The sequence below is a fragment of the Sycon ciliatum genome, chromosome 9 (assembly GCF_964019385.1).
Source record: "Sycon ciliatum chromosome 9, ocSycCili1.1, whole genome shotgun sequence".
Lineage (NCBI taxonomy): Eukaryota > Metazoa > Porifera > Calcarea > Leucosolenida > Sycettidae > Sycon > Sycon ciliatum.
This window is the reverse complement of record NC_088651.1, coordinates 19,697,893-19,717,128: the sequence shown is the minus strand read 5'-3', so window position 1 is coordinate 19,717,128 and position 19,236 is coordinate 19,697,893. Positions and strand designations below refer to the sequence as shown.

The 19,236-nt window shown below is 49.9% G+C and overlaps 1 pseudogene; it reads right to left on the bottom strand.

The window, feature by feature from the left end:
* Nucleotides 1–1,573: 1,573 nt before the first annotated feature.
* LOC135824911 (histone H3.3A-like) overlaps nucleotides 1,574–19,236 on the bottom strand; it is a 47,204-nt pseudogene continuing 29,541 nt past the window's right edge.

Genomic DNA, 19,236 nt, shown 5'->3' with positions numbered 1-19,236 from the left:
TTGCCATCTTGAGGACGGTAAATCGGATCCGTACGGGACCAGTCGATTGCAGAGAAATATGCATGTACACGCAAACTAATTATAGAACTGTGTTCGCATCCGAAAACACTAGTTCACTTCAAGTCTTCAATGCCCTCTACTAGTTCTACTTGTAGTAGATCTATGACTCTGGCTAGGAGTCTGGGCACAAGCGTTGCGAAAAAAACTTGTGATGGGTGTACATTCTGCTGCAAAGTCAATCCCCCGTCAGTATCTTCGAGCCCGACTGCAAGCAGGTTGTGCAAACGATAAAGAGTGGTGGACAACTCTGAAGTAAGCCAGTGGCCATGGACGCAACTCTGGCATACCTACTAGCATCGATCGTGATGGCAATGAACACTCCACCAATAGAAGCAAAGCTGAGGCGTTTGGGAAGTATTTTGCTGGGAAATGCGCTCTAGTGGATGATTTGGAGGATAAGCCTCTCCAACATGTACAGCCTAAGTCTACCGCCCGCTTGCACCAAGTGCATTTCAGGGAACTAGCTGTAGGCCGCGCCCTCCGTCCGCTTGACACCTCCAAAGCAACAGGACCTGACAACATCCCAGCTTTTGTCCTCAAGACTTGTGCAAACGAGCTTGCTGCCCCCCTAGCACGCCTCTTTGCCACGTGTTTCTCTATTGGAAGACAACCGGGAGACTGGAAAGAGGCCAGAATAGTCCCAGTTCACAAGAAGAACTCCCGCTCACCCATCAGCCACTACCGACCAGTGTCCCTACACAACATTATCTCGAAGGAAATGGAAGGCATTGTGAACCTCGCCATCATGAACTTTATAGATCGCCACAATGTTCTGTCTGCAAAGCAATATGGATTCGGCCGACGCCTTGGAACTGCAGATGTCCTGACGCTCCTACATCATAAATGGAGTTGAGCTGTCGGTTCGGGTGGCTCAGCCCATGTTCTTGCAGTAGACATAGCTGGAGCATTTGATAAGGCGTCCCACAAAGGTGTGATTCACAAGGCTGCTGCGGCTCTGCCTTGCACTATATTTCATCCATTTAGCATTGCAGCTCTACGTTGAGCTAACAGCAGCTCTACTTTGAGCTAATCGCAGCTCCACTTTGAGCTAACCGCGGCTGTACTTTGAGCTAACAGACGCTCTACTTTGAGCTAACTGCAGCCACACTTTGACCTAACAGCAGCTCTGCTCTGAGCGTACGAGAGCGCAGTGATCCGTTGAGCTCGCGTCACCTAAGCTGGCGGAGAAGGCATTGGTGCCAGTCGGGCTTCTGGGCACGCGAGCCATGTCCGCACTGTCATGTTGCTGGTTCTCCTGGCCGTAGCAGAACTCACTACCAAGGGCTAGTTGTGCCAGCAAACGGTCCTGTAAAATACTTTTACTAAGTTTCCTTTCGGATTCAAGCCGGGCTGAGAAATCTCGCCGCGGAGGGCTTGGCAAGGCAAGGCATTGCCTTGACACTGTCGACAGTTAGGTCAGACATACTGAAGAAATACAGTGTCGAGGTGACACTCGGGCTGGCAGCAAAGCTACGAAAGGAAATGAAACACTGCTGAAGCACGATCCGGTGTCTGGAAGAGCACAACAGGGCGAAAAGAAACACTGCTGAAGCACGATCCGTTTTCTGGAAGAGCACAACAGGGCAAACAATATTTGTTTTCTTTTCAGCAAAATGGGCTGGTGCCATTTGTGATTACGCAGCAAAACAAAGCGAGTCGTCAATCTTGAATGCAGTACAAAGCAATGCAGTGCCGTGTGTGCGCTAGTTCGGTTTGTTGCTTACAAGTACGAGCCCAGCTAGTACACCATTAGTACCTCACAACAACACACACAATCCCTTTTCTGCAGATGGGATTAATGGTGACAAATACGAGACAACCACTAAAAATAACCACTATGGCATGCTACTGTGTCAAGGTTGGTGTGTGATATGCTACCACTCAAGTACGTGACCAAAGTAAGTTGCATGATGTATATGTAGATCTGATGTGACACACCGAAAATCTATCACCAAAACCTACTCGTGCACAGTCCAAGAAGCACGCTACATGCATATGGGTGTACGAGTATAAGCAGCAGATATTTATTGCATGAATATCAGTGAGCCAGAAACAGCTTATGCCCGCTCGCCACGGATGCGACGTGCCAGGTGGATGTCCTTGGGCATGATGGTCACACGCTTGGCATGGATGGCACACAAGTTGGTGTCCTCGAATAGGCCGACCAGGTAGGCCTCGCTTGCCTCCTGCATGGCAAAAGGCACAAGAGAAGGACGCAGATCAGAGAGTGCACAAAAAAGGCACAACACACCAGGGCAAATCACAGCCAAAACAATGTACAAGAAACCCAAAATCCCATGCCCTGAAGAGGCCGACGTCCACCACAGATAACGCTTCGTAGTCTAACAGGACTGGGGTGGTAACTGTGGAAAGAAGGCAAGTTCAACTTTCTTGTTTTTTCTGTTGCTGAGCGATGCTGTATGATGTTGTGCGTGTTCTTCACATCAGATTCATGTTATTATGCAATTTGACGCAGTATTCACATGCAGGTGACCATTTTTCTTTCTTTTCGTTGCATTTCTTACGTACACTACCTGAAATTTCCATCAACCCACATCTACACAATACCCAAGACTTACACAAAAGGAATTAAAGTAGGGCTGTTTCGTTGTTTGAAATTCGGGTATGGAGCCAATAAAAAAAGTAGAAAGGAAAGGACATATGGAAACGAGTTAAGAGTAACTCTCCACCACTATACCTAGATACTATATACAGTCAAAAAGTGCAACAACTAGGCACAAAACTGACAGAGTACTGAGACATTCGACGTCCTGACACCTAGCTTCAACACATCTCCGTAGCGCTAACCCACAGCTTTCCAACTTGGAAGGTTCAAGGTTATGGAAATACCAAAGAGGGGAAGGCAAGTGCAACGAAAACGAGCACAAGCTACAGTCCCAACGGAAGAAAGAATGTCGTCTTTGTCAAATCGCCTACTGGTTTCGTCATCGTCCAGTAACAATCGACATTCTTTCTTCAGTTGGGACTGTAGCTTGTGCTCGTTTTCGTTGCGCTTGCCTTCCCCTCTTTGGTATTTCCATAACCTTGAACCTTCCCAGTTGGAAGGCTGTGGGTTAGCGCTACGGAGATGTGTTGCAGCTAGGTGTCAGGACGTCGAATGTCTCAGTACTCTGTCAGTTTTGTGCCTAGTTGTTGCACTTTCTGACTGTATAATCTAGTTACAGTGGTGGAGAGTTACTCTTAACTCGTCCCCATATGTTTCGTTGTTGCTCCGAGTTTCATGGCAAAAACCAATCATTCAACAAAACCTTTGCGTACCACTGCCTATTCCGGGAATTTGAGCACCATTGCAGGGTAAGGCGCACTGCCTATGTATACACACAATAATTCACTAATGCCCCATTTCTAGGACAGGGCGCCCCCTATTGTAGAACCCGCTTGTAACAGTTCCCTGTTAGCGCTAACCTTATCTGCCCTCTAGCTCTGTATCTTGCACCTTTCCCTATCCTGTCAGCACGCGCGTTATCACCTTAGGGCACGAAGTGCCCTATATCAGTTGTGTTGCCTTGAGCAAGCATTGTCTTTTCCAAGAATACCTTCAAACGGTTACACTGGTAGCGGAGGATGGTTAACATGGTGTTCTTGGAGCTCGCCATTGTCGTGGCGATCCTTGTTTTTTCTGTGTTGCTATTCAGGTTGGCCAGCGAGGTCCGTGAAGCCAGTTGCCAAGTCAGCGCCCGTCTGAGCAACCGACAACAACCGCTCCCTGTGCCGCCCGCTCATTCGTCCGGAAAGCCTCGGCACGCTAAGGAGCCGCCGATCTTCGATGGCAAGCCCTCGCAGTTCAAGGAGTGGGCTTTCTCCATTGAGCTGGCGATTCGGTCACTGGGAATCACCGACTCATCGGTGATGGTGGATTACGCAGCGGGCTTCCTGAGCGGCAACGCCAAGCTATGGCTCATCGCATCGTTGGATACGGGTGTGGAGTTCTCGACGTGGCCAGCGCTGCGTGAAGCCCTCGCCAAGGTGTACGGTCCGTTGCATCATCAAGAGCGGGTGCGACTGGATCTCTTCGCTGTCAGGCAGCACTCCAGCTTGGAGAGCTATGTCACCGAGTTCTCGCGCCTAAGCCTACAAGTGCCTGATTTCGACGAGCTGACCCGAGGACTGCTGTTCGTAAATGGACTGCACCCATCTGTCAAGACCCGGGTGCTGCGAGAGCACCCCACTGATCTGAGCCAAGCGATCAGGTCAGCGCAAACGGCGGACCAACAGCCGAACCCGATTCAGCACCGAAGTCAGCCCGTACGACCCCAAAGGCTAACACCGGAGGAGAGGCGTCACCTGAGTCGGCAGGGTGGATGCTTCGCTTGTCGGAAGCCAGGTCACCTAGCTCGGGATTGTCCCAGCAATCAACACCCAAACGCTGGTCGCCAGTGAAAAATGGCGTGCGCTCGCTGGCGACCAAGCGGAAAGCACCCAACGGTTACCCGGTTGACATACGCAACCGTTACAGCGTACTAGAGCTGGAAGAACCGACGCTGCAAACTGATTCGGAAGATGTTGCCGAACAGGAATCCCATGTCAGCAACGTTGATATCGCAGTACAGGACACGGAGCTTCCTTTGGAGCATGACCTTCTCCGTGTTGAGGGCAGGATCAACGGCCGCCGGGCAATTATGCTTATTGACTCGGGATCGACGCACGACTTCATATCGGAAGCTTTCGTGCAAAGAAACGGCCTTGTTACGGAGAGCAAGGACGAAACACTGAAGGTAACCCTGGCTGATGGCTCATCGACATCATCGGAACTGCAGAGGACCGGTCCGGTAAAGGTTATCGTGAAAGACTTCAGCGACACCCAATCTTTCACAGTTTTTCCGTTGAGCCGCTATGATGCTATCCTGGGCAAGCCATGGCTGACCAGACACAACCCGGATATCAACTTTCAGACCAAAGAAGTCAAACTGAACGGAGAGCCGCTCGTTGCTAAACCCCCTTCCAGCCAAAATAGTGATACGGAGCGTCAGGAGTCGCCGCCAATTGAGAGCATGCTCATATCTGGTTCTCAGGCTCGCCGCGAGTTGAGGAAAGGCGCGCAGGGAATCCTGGCGTGGGTCAACGCTACTGACGACGAGGAGGAGGACAGCAAGCCATCAGCCGCCAGACAACACCCAGATCATCAAGAGCAGCTGGCTAACCTTCTGCGGCGGTACTCGGACATCTTTCCAGACGACCTGCTGACCGAGCTTCCGCCAGAGAGGGATGTCGACCATGAGATTGTGACTGAGGAGGGTGCCGTTCCTCCATCACGGGCTGCCTACCGTCTCCCCAAACCCGAGATGGATGAATTGCAAGCCCAGCTCACGGAACTCCTCCGCAAGGGCTTCATCGAACCCAGCAAGTCACCATACGGTGCCCCAGTCTTTTTCGTTAAAAAGTCTGATGGCTCATTGCGCATGGTTTGTGATTGGCGGAATTTGAACAGGATCACCATCAAAAACAAAGCTTGCCTCCCAAACATTGATGACCTGTTTGATACCATTCAAGGTAGCTCATACTTCAGTAAGCTGGATTTACGCTCGGGATATAATCAGCTTAGGATCCGTCAGGAAGATGTACCTAAGACGGCTATCAATACTCCCTTCGGTCATTTCCAGTTCCGGGTTATGGGCTTTGGATTAACTAACGCCCCTGCCACGTTTCAGTCATTGATGAACAGTATTCTCCAACCGTACTTACGGCGGTTTGTGGTAGTGTTTCTGGATGATATTCTTATCTTCAGCAAATCCTGGCAAGATCATCTTGAACATATCCAGACAGTTCTTGAGACGCTCCGGAAAAATAGGCTATTCTGTAAGCAGTCGAAATGTGAGTTTGGTGTCAAGGATGTTCTGTTTCTAGGGCATCGCATCGACGGTGAATGTATCGCTCCAGATCCAAAGAAGCTTAAAGCAGTGAGGGAATGGCAGCCACCGACGACAGTTACGGAGGTGAGACAGTTCCTTGGTTTTGCGAACTACTTTAGAAGATTTATTGAGCACTACTCTACTATATCGCGGCCATTAGAGGAGATCACTGGCAAACATGCCAGGTTCGAATGGAGTGGCCCCCGTCAGCATGCATTCGAATCCCTGAGACAGGCCTTGTTGAGTGCACCGCTGTTGAAACTAGCAAACGTGCAGAAGCCTTTCAGAGTTGCAACAGACGCAAGTGATTTTGCGATAGCAGGCGTCCTTCTCCAACAGGGGGAAAGCGATAGTGCTTGGCATCCTGTGGCATATGCCAGTCGTAAGCTGTCACAAGCGGAGCGAAATTACACTGCTGCAGAACGCGAAACCCTGGCGGTGGTGTTTGCACTGCGATCCTGGAGAATTTATCTATTCCAGCATTTTGCAAGTGTTCAGTGACAGCATGGCCGTAGTCTACTTGAGCACAAAAGCCAATCTCACTAAGCGCGAAGCTAGATGGGTTGAATTTCTTGCAGACTATGACTTCACAGTTAATCACAAACCCGGCAAGGAAAATATGGCTGATGCGTTATCCCGCCGCCCTGATCTGCGCGGGTCAGCAATTGGCAATGTAGTTGAGGAAAAGGATTGCCCACCCATCCTACCAGCACCCCATTTGAATACGATTGAGTTTGCTTTGGAACTGAGTGATAGGGTTGCTGAGATGATTTCGGAAGCATATCAGAATGACGAGCAGCTTTCCCCAATAATTCAGCGGCTGCGCGGCGATTCCTCTGATAATCTACACGAGCGGTACTATTGGGATGAAGAGTCCAGGTACCTATACCTCCGTGCAGCACCAAACAATCGCTTGTGTGTACCCAAGTGTGCAGTAAGGCTTCAGCTCCTGCAGGAGTACCACGACTGTGTTACGGCAGGCCATCAGGGACGGGATCGTACATATTTCCGGCTTCGTCAATTCTTCTACTGGCCCAAGATGGGCCTTGACGTGAAGAAATTTGTTAAGTCTTGCGGCATATGTCAGCGCACTAAGGGTGGGTTGCCTAGATCCGGTTTGCTGCAATCGCTCCCAGTACCAGACACCCCCTGGAAAGATATTTCCATGGACTTTATCGTTGGCTTACCCCAGACTCCTCAGGGCTTTGATGCAATTTATACATTTGTTGACCGGCTTACAAAATGTGTCCATTTAGTCCCCACGACTTCCAAAATTGACGCTAAGGGTTCTGCTGATTTGTATCTCCAGAATGTGTTTAGATTACACGGTTTGAGTTCCACTATTGTTTGTGATCGGGACCCAAGATTTACTTCTGAATTTTTCCGGGAATTGTTTCATCAATTAGGTACCACCTTGTCGTTTAGTACTGCCAATCACCCACAGACCGATGGGCAGACTGAGAGAATGAATAGAGTAATTGAGGATGTGCTTAGAGCGTTTGTTAACCACAAACAAGATAATTGGGACAAGCTTCTGCCTCTTTGCGAATTTGCAATTAATAGTTCATATCAGTCTTCCACTTCTAGCACGCCGTTTTATCTAAATTATGGACTTAATCCCAAGTCCCCACCAGATTTCCTGGCACGGAGGGGAGGAGGGAGTGCCCCAGACTGGATCCAGGATCGGGCGGATGCCGTCAAGTTGGCAAAGGACGCCATGATTGCCGCTCAGGCTAGACAAGCTCAGTATGCAGACAGGGGAAGGGTGCCCAGCAACCTGAAGGTTGGCGACATGGTGCTGGTGTACAAGGATTTCCTAACAACCGCAGAAGCCCGGGATCAGCCTTCACAGAAGCTACGCCCTAAGTGGTTCGGGCCCTACCCAATCATCAAGAAGATCGGACCCAACGCCTATCAGCTGGATCTACCCAGCGCTATTCGGTGCCACCCTGTCTTCAATGTCACTGCTCTGCGCCGGTATGAGCAGAATACTATTCCCGGCAGACGGCAGCCACCCCCGCCACCGTTCACTGACTTGCACGGTCAGACCAGATACATGGTGGAGAAGATTCTTGACGATCGCCAGCGAAGGCATCAGACTCAGTACCTTGTCAAGTGGCAAGGATACCCAGACGACGAAGCGACCTGGGAGCCAGAAGAGAACTTGCTGGACGAGGCCGGTAGGCCGATAGTTGCTCTGAGGCGTTACAGGGCGTCCAGGGCATGTTAGTGACACTATGGTTACAGCGAAATGTTACTCGCTCAAATTCAATTGCACGTGTACCTTGAGAATTCCCACTTGATCCTTGTTGTGTTAAGAAATCCATTCCCCTCCTGTTTTAGATTTTCCCCATTTCCGTTATCTTCACTCGCCTGACTGTCCTTGGTTACCTTGCACGGTACTTCAATTAGATGAGCGTTGTTGGGTTGACACGATTTCATTTTGATTATTCCCTTTCCACATATTCCTCGACTCCCTGGAGGCACATGTGCCTCGCTTAGGAGGGAGGGATGGTGTAACAGTTCCCTGTTAGCGCTAACCTTATCTGCCCTCTAGCTCTGTATCTTGCACCTTTCCCTATCCTGTCAGCACGCGCGTTATCACCTTAGGGCACGAAGTGCCCTATATCAGTTGTGTTGCCTTGAGCAAGCATTGTCTTTTCCAAGAATACCTTCAAACGGTTACACCGCTCGTAAACTACATCATACACTAGGGAACTGCTTCTCAGCAAGTACCAAAAATGTCCGTTCACTTAACCAGATCTTTTGCCCTCGTAGTCATACCAAATTACATCTATAGAGGTTATGCGAATGACGTCACGAGGAGCGCCAAGGCGGCTGCGAGTGGCAGGGGTGGCAAAATGAAGTCGTTTCTGCTTGAACTATTTTTTTCTCGTCTTTGAGAGGAAAAGTAAAATTTGTTGTTGGTTGTCGACATGTCGTTCCTCACTTTTATTTTTATTTCCGCTGGTGTCTCGCTTGCTGAAGTTTTTAGCCTTCAACATGCCGAAGAGTTGTGCAGCAATCGTGCCGATCCTGGAACGGCTGTGAAGTTTTACAAGTTTCCTGTAGCGGACGAGCGGCGCAAACTATGGGTTGCGGCTATGAGACGAGAGAATTGGAAGCCAACTGACAGTAGCAGGATCTGTTCAGACCATTTCGTAGGCGCAGAGAAGAGCAACGATCCACTATCTCCCGCTTACGTTCCGAAACTTTTTGAACATGTCAGGACTCCTGTAAAGCGTAAAGCGGAGAGGGATTTGGTGGCATATGAACGCCGAGCGAAGCGGAAGCTGACGTTCGAGGAGAGCAAGACGCCGACACCAGTGAAAGTGGACGCCTCTGGGAATGACTTCACAGAGGCAATGGCAGATTTGCCTGGTGCCTATGGTGCAGAGGTAGAGTCTGATCCTGTAGCAGTCTCCAGTGTCTCATCGCAGACTGACATGGATATGGAGCACTTTACGCGGCTGGAGGAGACAAACAACCGTTTGGTCCTGGAAAGCAAACGGAGGCCAAGCGCTCCAGGACAAGGTGACACCTTGTCAATCGAGTCGTTTGAGAAAGACAACGCGAAGGTGCTCTTCTATACTGGTTTGCAGTCTTTTGGGACCATGATGGGCATATTTGAACACGTGAGGAAGAGAGTTCCACAGCACCACCGCCACACGCTCTCTCTCTTCCAGCAGTTCTTGATTGTTCTCATGAAGCTTCGGCTGAATTGTCGGGACCAAGACTTGGCGTACAGATTCGGCATTCACCAGTCGACCGTGTGCCGGATTTTCCAGCGCTGGATCCGGGTGATGCATGGGATGCTGGGACCACTTGTCAAATGACCGGAAAGGGACGAACTACGCAAAGCTCTGCCACTTGAAATTCTTAAGCATTTCCCGGGCTGTGCTGTCATTATTGACTGCTGTGAAGTTTTTTGTGAACGAACTTCTGATTTGATGGTAAGAGCTCAAATGTACTCTCACTATAAAAGCCATAACACTGCAAGATTGCCTGATGATTTCAGCGGGGACGAAACGTACGTCGCAATCGACCTATGTCGTTGCTGTGTCATCTTCTATGTGCCATGCGCTACTTGATGTACCAGCCTGCTATGTTGGATACCGCTAACCATGCATCGACTAGGCGCCAGGCGCGCGAACTGATGGTGGTGGTGGTGAGAAGGAGAGCTCTTTGCCAGAACTTTGCAGCCTAGAGAGCGTGTGTGGGCAGGCGTGGGTTTACCGCCATATTGCCAGGTGTATCTTTACCACCATATTAATTTTATCAACTATTTATTCATATCTATATTCATCCTCTGCTGGGATAACAGCTACACCATAGCTCAGTGGTTAGAGCATCACTGACCTGAAGGCAAGGTCCCTGCCGGTTCAAGTCCTGATGGTCACATTCAATTTTTTCTATTTATTCATATCTACAGTGTATATTCATCCTCTGCTGGGATGACAGCTACCCCATAAGTTAGCTCAGTGGTTAGAGCATCGCTGGCCTCAAGCGAGGGTCCCTGGTTCGAGTCCTAGTGGTGACCGTCAATTTTTCTATTTATCTATATTCCCTGGCCTCAAGCGAAGGTCCCTGGTTCAAGTTCCGGTGGTGACAGTCAATTTTTTCTTCAAACCTTTCCCGTTTGCATCTTTTCCCTCAAACCAATAAATATTCATCCGTTTCCAGTTTTATTTGTTGAAGCAAATAGTTGACATGTCGTGTGTTTTTAGGACTGTATACCGGCAATTATATTATTCTGTTTTACCTATTCTGCAGTTGCATGCGCATGTGTTCACCTCATTCACCTCGCTTGTTCCTAGTTTCTTTTGTCTGGCTAGCCAAGCTTGCTTGGTCATGGCAACGCCAACAGACTTATAATAATAATAATAATAATAATAATGGCTTCTATCATCACTCACGACATGCCTCCGTTTCTTGTTGCATCAATATAATGACTCGTGGTCCAAATAGGGACAACACAATATAATAATTATAAATAGCCCTGAAACCCAACTTAGGGTCTGGGTAGTGCGCGATGTAGCATCAGATGTAGTATGCCCAGCACCAAAGAACAACTCAACTTATGCCAACATCACCCGGCAGAGACGTAAAAAAGCGAAGTGTATGATGTGTAATGATGGAGTTCCTCTGCTCACATGCATAAGCAGTGAGTAGTCTTCACGCATGTCCTGGGACCCACAAATACGAATCAGCATTATGGTCCTTCAGAGATACATGCAAACAAAGAAATACAAGAAAGGTAGCGGAAATCGTTGTGAAAGCCCAGCCACTGATTGTATGCACACACGTGGCAAGTGCAACAGCAAGTACCATGGAAGGCATAGCAGAACAAAAGTTGAAAATGCAACTCTAGAAATACCAGAATAGCAGGCTCCATGAATATAATCACTTCTCAAATGCTTGAGACTTGGATTTACAAATGCTACGACAAAAATGACTATGTACATGGAAAGTTGGTTGCACCCCACACTAGAGGTCGAGCTTTTCTGCCGCCTTGACTGGACATTTGACTGACTCACGACTGCCATTCAGAAACTTGACAAACTCACGACTTCCATCCAGACACTTGACTGACTCACAACTGCCATCCAGAGCAGAGAAGAAGTCCCTCGAGCCTTTGATTCGGCAAACCTGCAAGAAAGCACCACTCCCTGCTCAATACACAGTGTTTCGGGGAATTCACCCCTCTATCAGTTGAGCTTGAGTACGCTTACGAACGTTGTGCTTAGCGACCAACATTCCTATAAACTTGTCGCCGAAGTCGCTACCACTGTAATTGTACATGCATATTATCATTATTTAGTGGCAGATTTGATCTTGCGACACTCCGGGCAGGTCCAGTTCTTGCGCTTTGGCTTACTCTTCACCTGCAAACAAGCCATGTGGAACAAACGAATACTGCAATCTTTGTTGGAACATCGCAGTACCTCGCCAGCCTTCACAGACTTGCAGTAGCAAAACTCCGGATGGCCTTCTTGATCGGCAGTAGATGTTGTACAGTAAGTATCGTTTATAAAGTGACCGGATATAATGATATACCGGTTATAGTGATAGAACACGTCAAAATCAAAATCAAATCAGAAAAATACAGCTAAAATATCACTATATACACTATTATCGGCTATACCGATATATCGCTTATTGTGATGGACTTCAGGAAGCAAACCATATCAAATGTACAGGAAAATATCGCATATAATGATCAAGAGTGATCTTTCTGCATGCTCTTGTCCGTTTCTGGCTGTGTTGCCTCTCACGATGATGTTGCCAACTCACGTACACAGCCACTCATGTCTATTTCTGGCTCTACGCAACTCATTGGACACCGAGTAGATCTACGTGAGCACGGATCCAGCTCAGGCTTTTTTTGGAGAACACGCTGAAGAAGCAGCCATGCCACATGATGTATCGAAGTTCTAGTACGTGTACAGTCTGTACTCGTACTGCACTGCCATGCACTGCTCTGTGTCAATGTCATGCACTGGTACACAGACCGTGGAGCATGCATGCACTTTCAGCATGCTTTTTCCAGCGTGTACGCATCATTTCATGTGCAGTCATGTGCCATGTGTCGGTCAAACATGCAAATCGGCTATAGTGATGCACCGGATATAGTGATACATTTTCGAAAATCAAAGGGGCACGTTATATCCGATATTTACTGTACTGGCAGCACCAAGTGGTTCCCAGGCTGATGTAGCCGCTGAAGACGCATCGGCAGGAAGAGCGGAGAACGTTTTAGTTAACCATTTCCCAACAAGCTCTGGGAGGACAGCACACTGAAAGAATTTCTTGGCACCTGCTACCGCTTCACGGATGAAATCTGTGTCTGCAGAGATACGCTCCACAAACAGCTGACCGTCATTCCACACAACAAAGTCACAGTACTGCACCTTACACACCAGCATCTGTAGCTGTACTTGGTAGTAGTACATGTGGTCTTGCTTAAGATGGAGTGCTCCGCCGGACTTTACTAGACAGAACTTCCCTAAATCGGCAGCATCATGCAGGCTACTGTCTCGGCACCCGTACGGGCACTTCACTTCCACCACGCCGTTGCAACAGCAGGAGCACTGCACAAGGGAGTCGGGAGTAGCGCCAAGATATGGATAGTCCGGATGAATTACAAAGCCACTGGGCAGTACTTCAACCTTCTGATGTGTTGCACTGGCATGTTCACTATAGTTGTCAATTGCCTTCTGCTCGTGATCACATCCCCATTGTGTGGCTTTGCTACGAAACTTGTGTGCCTCAGGGTAACACACAGAGCGAACTAAGGACGCAGAGGGCTGGCTAATATCCGTGCGAACAGCAGACTTCAACTTTGAAGCTGTGATCCAGCTGGCGCGAAATTCAAACCAGGCCTTGGAATCTGCCTGGTTCCGCGTAGCTTGTTCCACAGCGCGTGCTTCCTCCTCTGAAACACAGACCGCTGGAAATACTGCCTCGCAACTGATGTGTATCTATAATTCATTACGTCATAGTTGTACTGCATGCACGCACACACACGGATTAGTTGAGTGTGCTTCTTTTTCCTGATGCTTTCTCATGACATGTTTTGTTTCCGTTCCCAAGTCTTCACGAATAAATAGTAACGTATCATGGCGCAGTGAACTTGTTCTTTCCTGTGTCCGTGCCTTGTGTCCGCACCTTGTAGTGTTTGCACGGGCCCAGTTGTTTTTTTTCCGTGTGAAGTAGTAGTTTCCGCGATCGAAACTCTGTCTCAGTTGAATTATTTTCAAGTAGTAGTGTATTTGTTCGTACTCCTGGACGAGTGACTAATCGTAATGGAACAATCACAGGACGATACCGGATTTGACCTGTCCTCCGCGACCGAGCGACAGCAGGAATCTCAAATGGGTGTCCTGATGAAATTTATGGAGCAGCAGATGCGTGCAGCTGAGGCTCGTGATAAGGCGATGCAAGATCTGTTCAAGAATGTTCAGAGCAGGTCGCTATCACCATCGCAGCCTCAGTTCACTCCGCAGCCCTCAGCACCAGCTCAGTCCACGTCGCAGACCTCAGCACCACGGCCAGTGAACAGTGTTTCCTGCCCACACTTATTGTCGTCTGCGACGCTGGCTGATTTTCACTCCTTCGTTGAAAGCTGGAGAGATTTTAGTGTTTGCCAGCATTTGGCCAGCCAGGCTCGTGAGGCCAGAGTGGCAACACTCCGTCAGTGTTTCGATGAGGAGCTGCGACGTTTTATCCGAGAGGATATTATCTGCATACCAGCTTCAGCTGACGTCGACCTGATGCTGGAGCGCATTCAGGCGTATATCAGACGGCAACGTAATCCACTGTTGGATCGCATAGAGTTTTACCAGCGTGTCCAGCAAGCTGGAGAATCATTTGATGCGTTTTACACAGCCCTGTGTGAACTACAAAGTGCATGCGACTTCTTGTCACACAGCCTATGTAGAACGTGTGATGCTCGCTGCTGTGCGCAGTGCAAGGGCCTCGGCCGTACCCTCAAGGAGGAATCTCTGCGTGACCGCGTCGTAATTGGTGTGCGGAACGATGAGACGCGACACAAGTTGCTCGCAACTCATGGTCTCACGCTCGACCAGGCTGTCACCCTCTGTCGGACGGAGGAAGCCGCATACCACACCAAGGCACACATGCCCAGTCCTGGCCTCCAGGCAAGTGCTGCCAAGCAGTCGGCGTACAAGCAGCAAAAACGTCACAAGCCAGCTGACTCTATGTCAAGTGAGACATCAAGTGCGACCAAGTCCACTTGTCCGAATTGTGGTCGCTCTGAGCACACGAAATCTGTATGTCCTGCCAAGGGCAAGAAGTGCAACTCCTGTCATGGTATTGGGCATTTTCAGCGAATGTGCAAGCGCCAGAAACAGCCAAAGACTAGCTCTGCTGCCAAGCTTGGACAGCTGAAGCTACAGCATGCGTCTCGCGTGGACCGTCGCACAGTACCTGTTTCGACCATGCTGCAAACAGAGGATAAGCCATCCCAACTGTCCTGGACACCAGACACAGACAAAGACGTTGATGCCATTGGCGAGGAGCACCTCACGCAGATCGGTGGGTTCGTCGAGAACTTAGATGACGACCACGACTGTGTGCAGGCTGTGACCGGTGAGCCGCTACGCAACCTGGGCAAGATACGTGCGACTCTACGAGTCGGTGAGATGCAGCATGAAACCGTCATCCATGTGTACAAGGGTCTACACTATGCCATGCTCTCTCATACCTCATTGCGTGCGCTGAAGTTTCTCCCACCTGATTGGCCAGTCCAATTCACCGCTGAACACGAGAGTGCATCTTCACCCAAGAGCTGTGCAGCTGTTTCGTCATGCGCTCATCCTAGTGATGCTGAGTTAGCGCGGACACGTGAGCAGCTCCTGCAAGAGTTCGCTGACGTTTTCTCGGATTCCGGTCTGAAGCCAATGGAAGGTCCGCCAATGGAAATTGAGCTACAGCATGATTCTAAGCCTTCCTGTGTGTACACTGCTCGACCAATACCGTATGCGTTCCGTGACCAGATCAAGACTCAGCTCGACGGCATGGTCAGCGACGGGATTATTGAACCAGTGACGGAGCCCAGTGAATGGTGCCATCCGATTGTCATAGTAGACAAGAAGGGCAGCACTGAGAAGCGCCTCACAGTTGACTTCAAGCGGCTGAACGACCAAGTCCGTCGTCCCGCGCATCCCGTACATACGGCACATGACGTTGTCTCTGGAGTTGGCTCTGCTAAGTTCTTTACGAAGCTCGATGCAAGGCACGGCTACTGGCAGATTCCTCTCAGTGACACTGCTCAGGAATTCACCACGTTTATCACCCCGTACGGCAGATATCGTTATCTACGGAACCCGCAGGGTCTAATATCTGCTGGGGATGAGTTCAACCGGCGCACTGATGCCGCGTTCTCTGCCATCCCGCGTCTCAGCAAGGTAGTCGATGATTGCCTAGCGTACGGCGACGACTTTCTGTCGCATGTCAGCCACGTGCGCGAGATTCTGCTCTGCGCCAGGGAGCATGGTATCACGTTCAGCCCCGCCAAGTTTGTGTTCGGTACGCAACGTATCCATTTCTGCGGCTACAACGTCACGCCTGATGGCTGGGTCGTCGACGATGATAAGACGTCCGGTATTCGCCAGTTTCCAGTACCCGCCAACAGAACCGATCTCCGTTCGTTCCTCGGTCTAGTGAACCAATGTGGTGAGTTCACTCCACATCTAGCCGAGTTGACCAATCCTCTGCGTGGCCTGCTCAAGACCTCCCGTGAGTTCATGTGGGACGCTAGCCACACTGCAGCGTTTGAACAGACACAGGAAGCTCTCTTGTCTCCTCCGGTTCTCGCTTTCTATCAAGTTGGGCAAGACCTCCGGCTTGAAACCGATGCATCCGCTCTAAGAGGTCTCGGATTCGTGCTTTGGCAAAAGCAGAATGATCAGTGGCGTATTATTCAGTGTGGATCCCGCTACCTGTCTGATGCTGAAACACGTTATGCTGTCATCGAGTTGGAAATGCTCGCTGTAGTATGGGCCGTGCGCAAATGCCGCATCTACCTGTCTGGTGCGCCATTTGAAGTCGTCACCGACCACAAGCCCCTGATTCCGATCATCAACTCATATTCGTTGGATCAGATCGAGAACCCGCGTCTTCTACGATTACGCCTCAAGCTCCAAGCCTATCAGCTGCAGGCATCTTGGCGAAAAGGTTCTGAAAATGCCTTCGCCGATACGCTGTCCCGGAATCCTGTTGGCATTCCTTCCACCACTGATGAGCTTGGTGAAGCCCCGTCGCTTCATTGCCGCAGCATTCAGATCTGCATGGTGCACTCGGACACTGAGCCGAATGCGAATCTCAAGGTTGCAGAGCTGCGGGAAGCTGCCGCTGCAGATGCCACGTACCAGTCATTGATTGAGTGTATCTTGACTGGATTCCCTGATCGCCAGCAGAAGTTGCCTGCTCCGTTACGTGCGTACTGGAATGGACGTGAGCATCTCTCCGTCGACCATGGCATTGTGTTGAAGGGCAACCGCATTGTTGTTCCTGAATCATTGCGTGCTCAGGTATTGCACAACCTCCACGCTTCACACCAAGGCCTAGTGCGTACTAAGTCTCGTGCGCGTCAGCTTGTATACTGGTCCGGTATCACCAAGGACATTTAAAATACTCGTTCGTTCTTGTCCTGCTTGCCGCGAACACCAGTCGTCCCAGCCAGCTGAGCCCCTGCTGAACGACCGCACCCCGACACTACCGTTTGAATGTGCATCTGCCGATTTGTTCACTTGTCAAGGTCACGACTTCCTTGTGTATGCAGATCGTTTGACCGGTTGGCCCTGTGTCGCGCGTACTGGCCGCACCACCTCATCGCATGACGTGATACTAGCATTCCGTCGCTGGTTCTCTGATGTTGGTGTTCCTGCTGTGCTGTGTACAGATGGTGGTCCCCAGTTCTCCTCGCATAAGTTTGCTGAGTTTTGTAAGCGCTGGCAGGTAAACCATGTCATGTCCTCTCCCCACTACCCGCAGAGTAATGGGCACGCCGAAGCTGCTGTCAAAGCCATGAAGCGTCTTATCACCAAGACAACCGTAAATGGCAATCTTGACACAGATGACTTCCGCCGAGGGCTACTGGAATGGCGAAACACACCTGGCTCCTCTGGTCAGAGCCCCGCTGAGCTCCTATATGGCCGCTCTCTCCAGTCATTCGTCATTGCACATTGGAAGGAGTTTGATTCATCCTGGCTCTCCAAAGCGACGACACGTGATGAGACTGCCATGCCATCCGACGATGCCGTCACAGACAAGTCGTCAACTCGTCGCTCGTTGCCGCAGCTCCGCCTTGGCACCCACGTGGATGTTCAGCATCCGCGCACCAAGCAGTGGTCTATTCGTGGGGTCATTGTTGCTGTCGGTAATCATCGGGACTACCTAGTGAAGTTGCCGAGTGGTCCCATTTATTGGCGGAACCGCAGATTCCTGCGTCCGTATCGCCCACTTGTGCCTGCACCGCTTGTTGTCCAACCGGCTGCTACTGACGCCTCTTCCCCGCCGCCGCCGTCCCGCCGCAGCGCACGTCAGCGCAAGCCACCCCAGCGTTTAAACATTGGTTCGCATCATGGACAGTCCTATGATTGACACTCTTGATCACTAATGTCAATTTCTGCTGTCTTTGCTTTGTTGTTTTCATTCTTCACTTTGTTTTATTTATGATAGATGTTGCTGTCACAGGTTTCGCAACATCTCGAAGGGGCGTGATGTGTATCTATATTCATTACGTCATAGTTGTACTGCATGCACGCACACACACGGATTAGTTGAGTGTGCTTCTTTTTCCTGTTGTTCTTTCTCATGACATGTTTTGTTTCCGTTCCCAAGTCTTCACGAATAAATAGTAACGTATCAGCAACGAACGAGCAAGTCCCCAAAACTAGCATCCAGCATGTCTGGTTCGTACAATAAATCCAAAATGGGTGGATATCCCTTGGGCTTGGAAGGTACGTACCTATCGCAGAACCCGGGAACAAGTGAGAGTAATGACGGTTTACCGGCTTGATATAAATTCCCATATAGTTCACCCAGCTCAGCACTGGAGGGTTGCTTAATATCAGCAGGGACCTTCTCCTCCGACCTACGGCGCTCGCTCCCATGCTGTTTAGTGTCGGGTGCAGTGAAGTTTATGTCACGAATCCTGGCATACTCCACCTCCTTCATTGAAGGAGTTGACCATTGGCACGGCAATGAAGTGCTTTCTGTGTTCTGAATCAGCTGCGTTCGAGGATACAGACTGAACAACAGTGCAGCAACGTGAGAACAAGACTCACCAAGACCAGCCATGCAGGTGCAGTGTGCACAAATCACGCTACCGTCGTTTTGCGCAGCAATCCAGGGTTGCAGATGGGTGCCGGAAACTGACTGGGAATGGCGGACTTTGGCGATGACAAACTTGCTGTCACATGTGTCAGATTCGGACGCTGGAAACGCACGAACATCGCCGACCCAGCCACTGACAAGGTATTTGTAGCCTTCCAAGCTCTTGTAGGCCTTCAGCTGCTCCTTGGTGTAGGGGCTTGGCGCGTTGACCAAGAAATTGTAAATATCGGGATAGTCCACAAGTGGAAATTTATCTTCCTCTAAAAAAATACTTCTGGGCAGGTACGGATCACTCGAGTCTGGTGCAACGCGCTCGAGCTTTTCACGGTACCGGCATTTGCTGGAGTCATCTAACTCGTCATACACTTTTGAAAACTTAGGAGAAGTCATGGCCACTGATTCAGCGTTCGTACAATAGTCCTTTGTAAAGAACAGAAGAGGAACG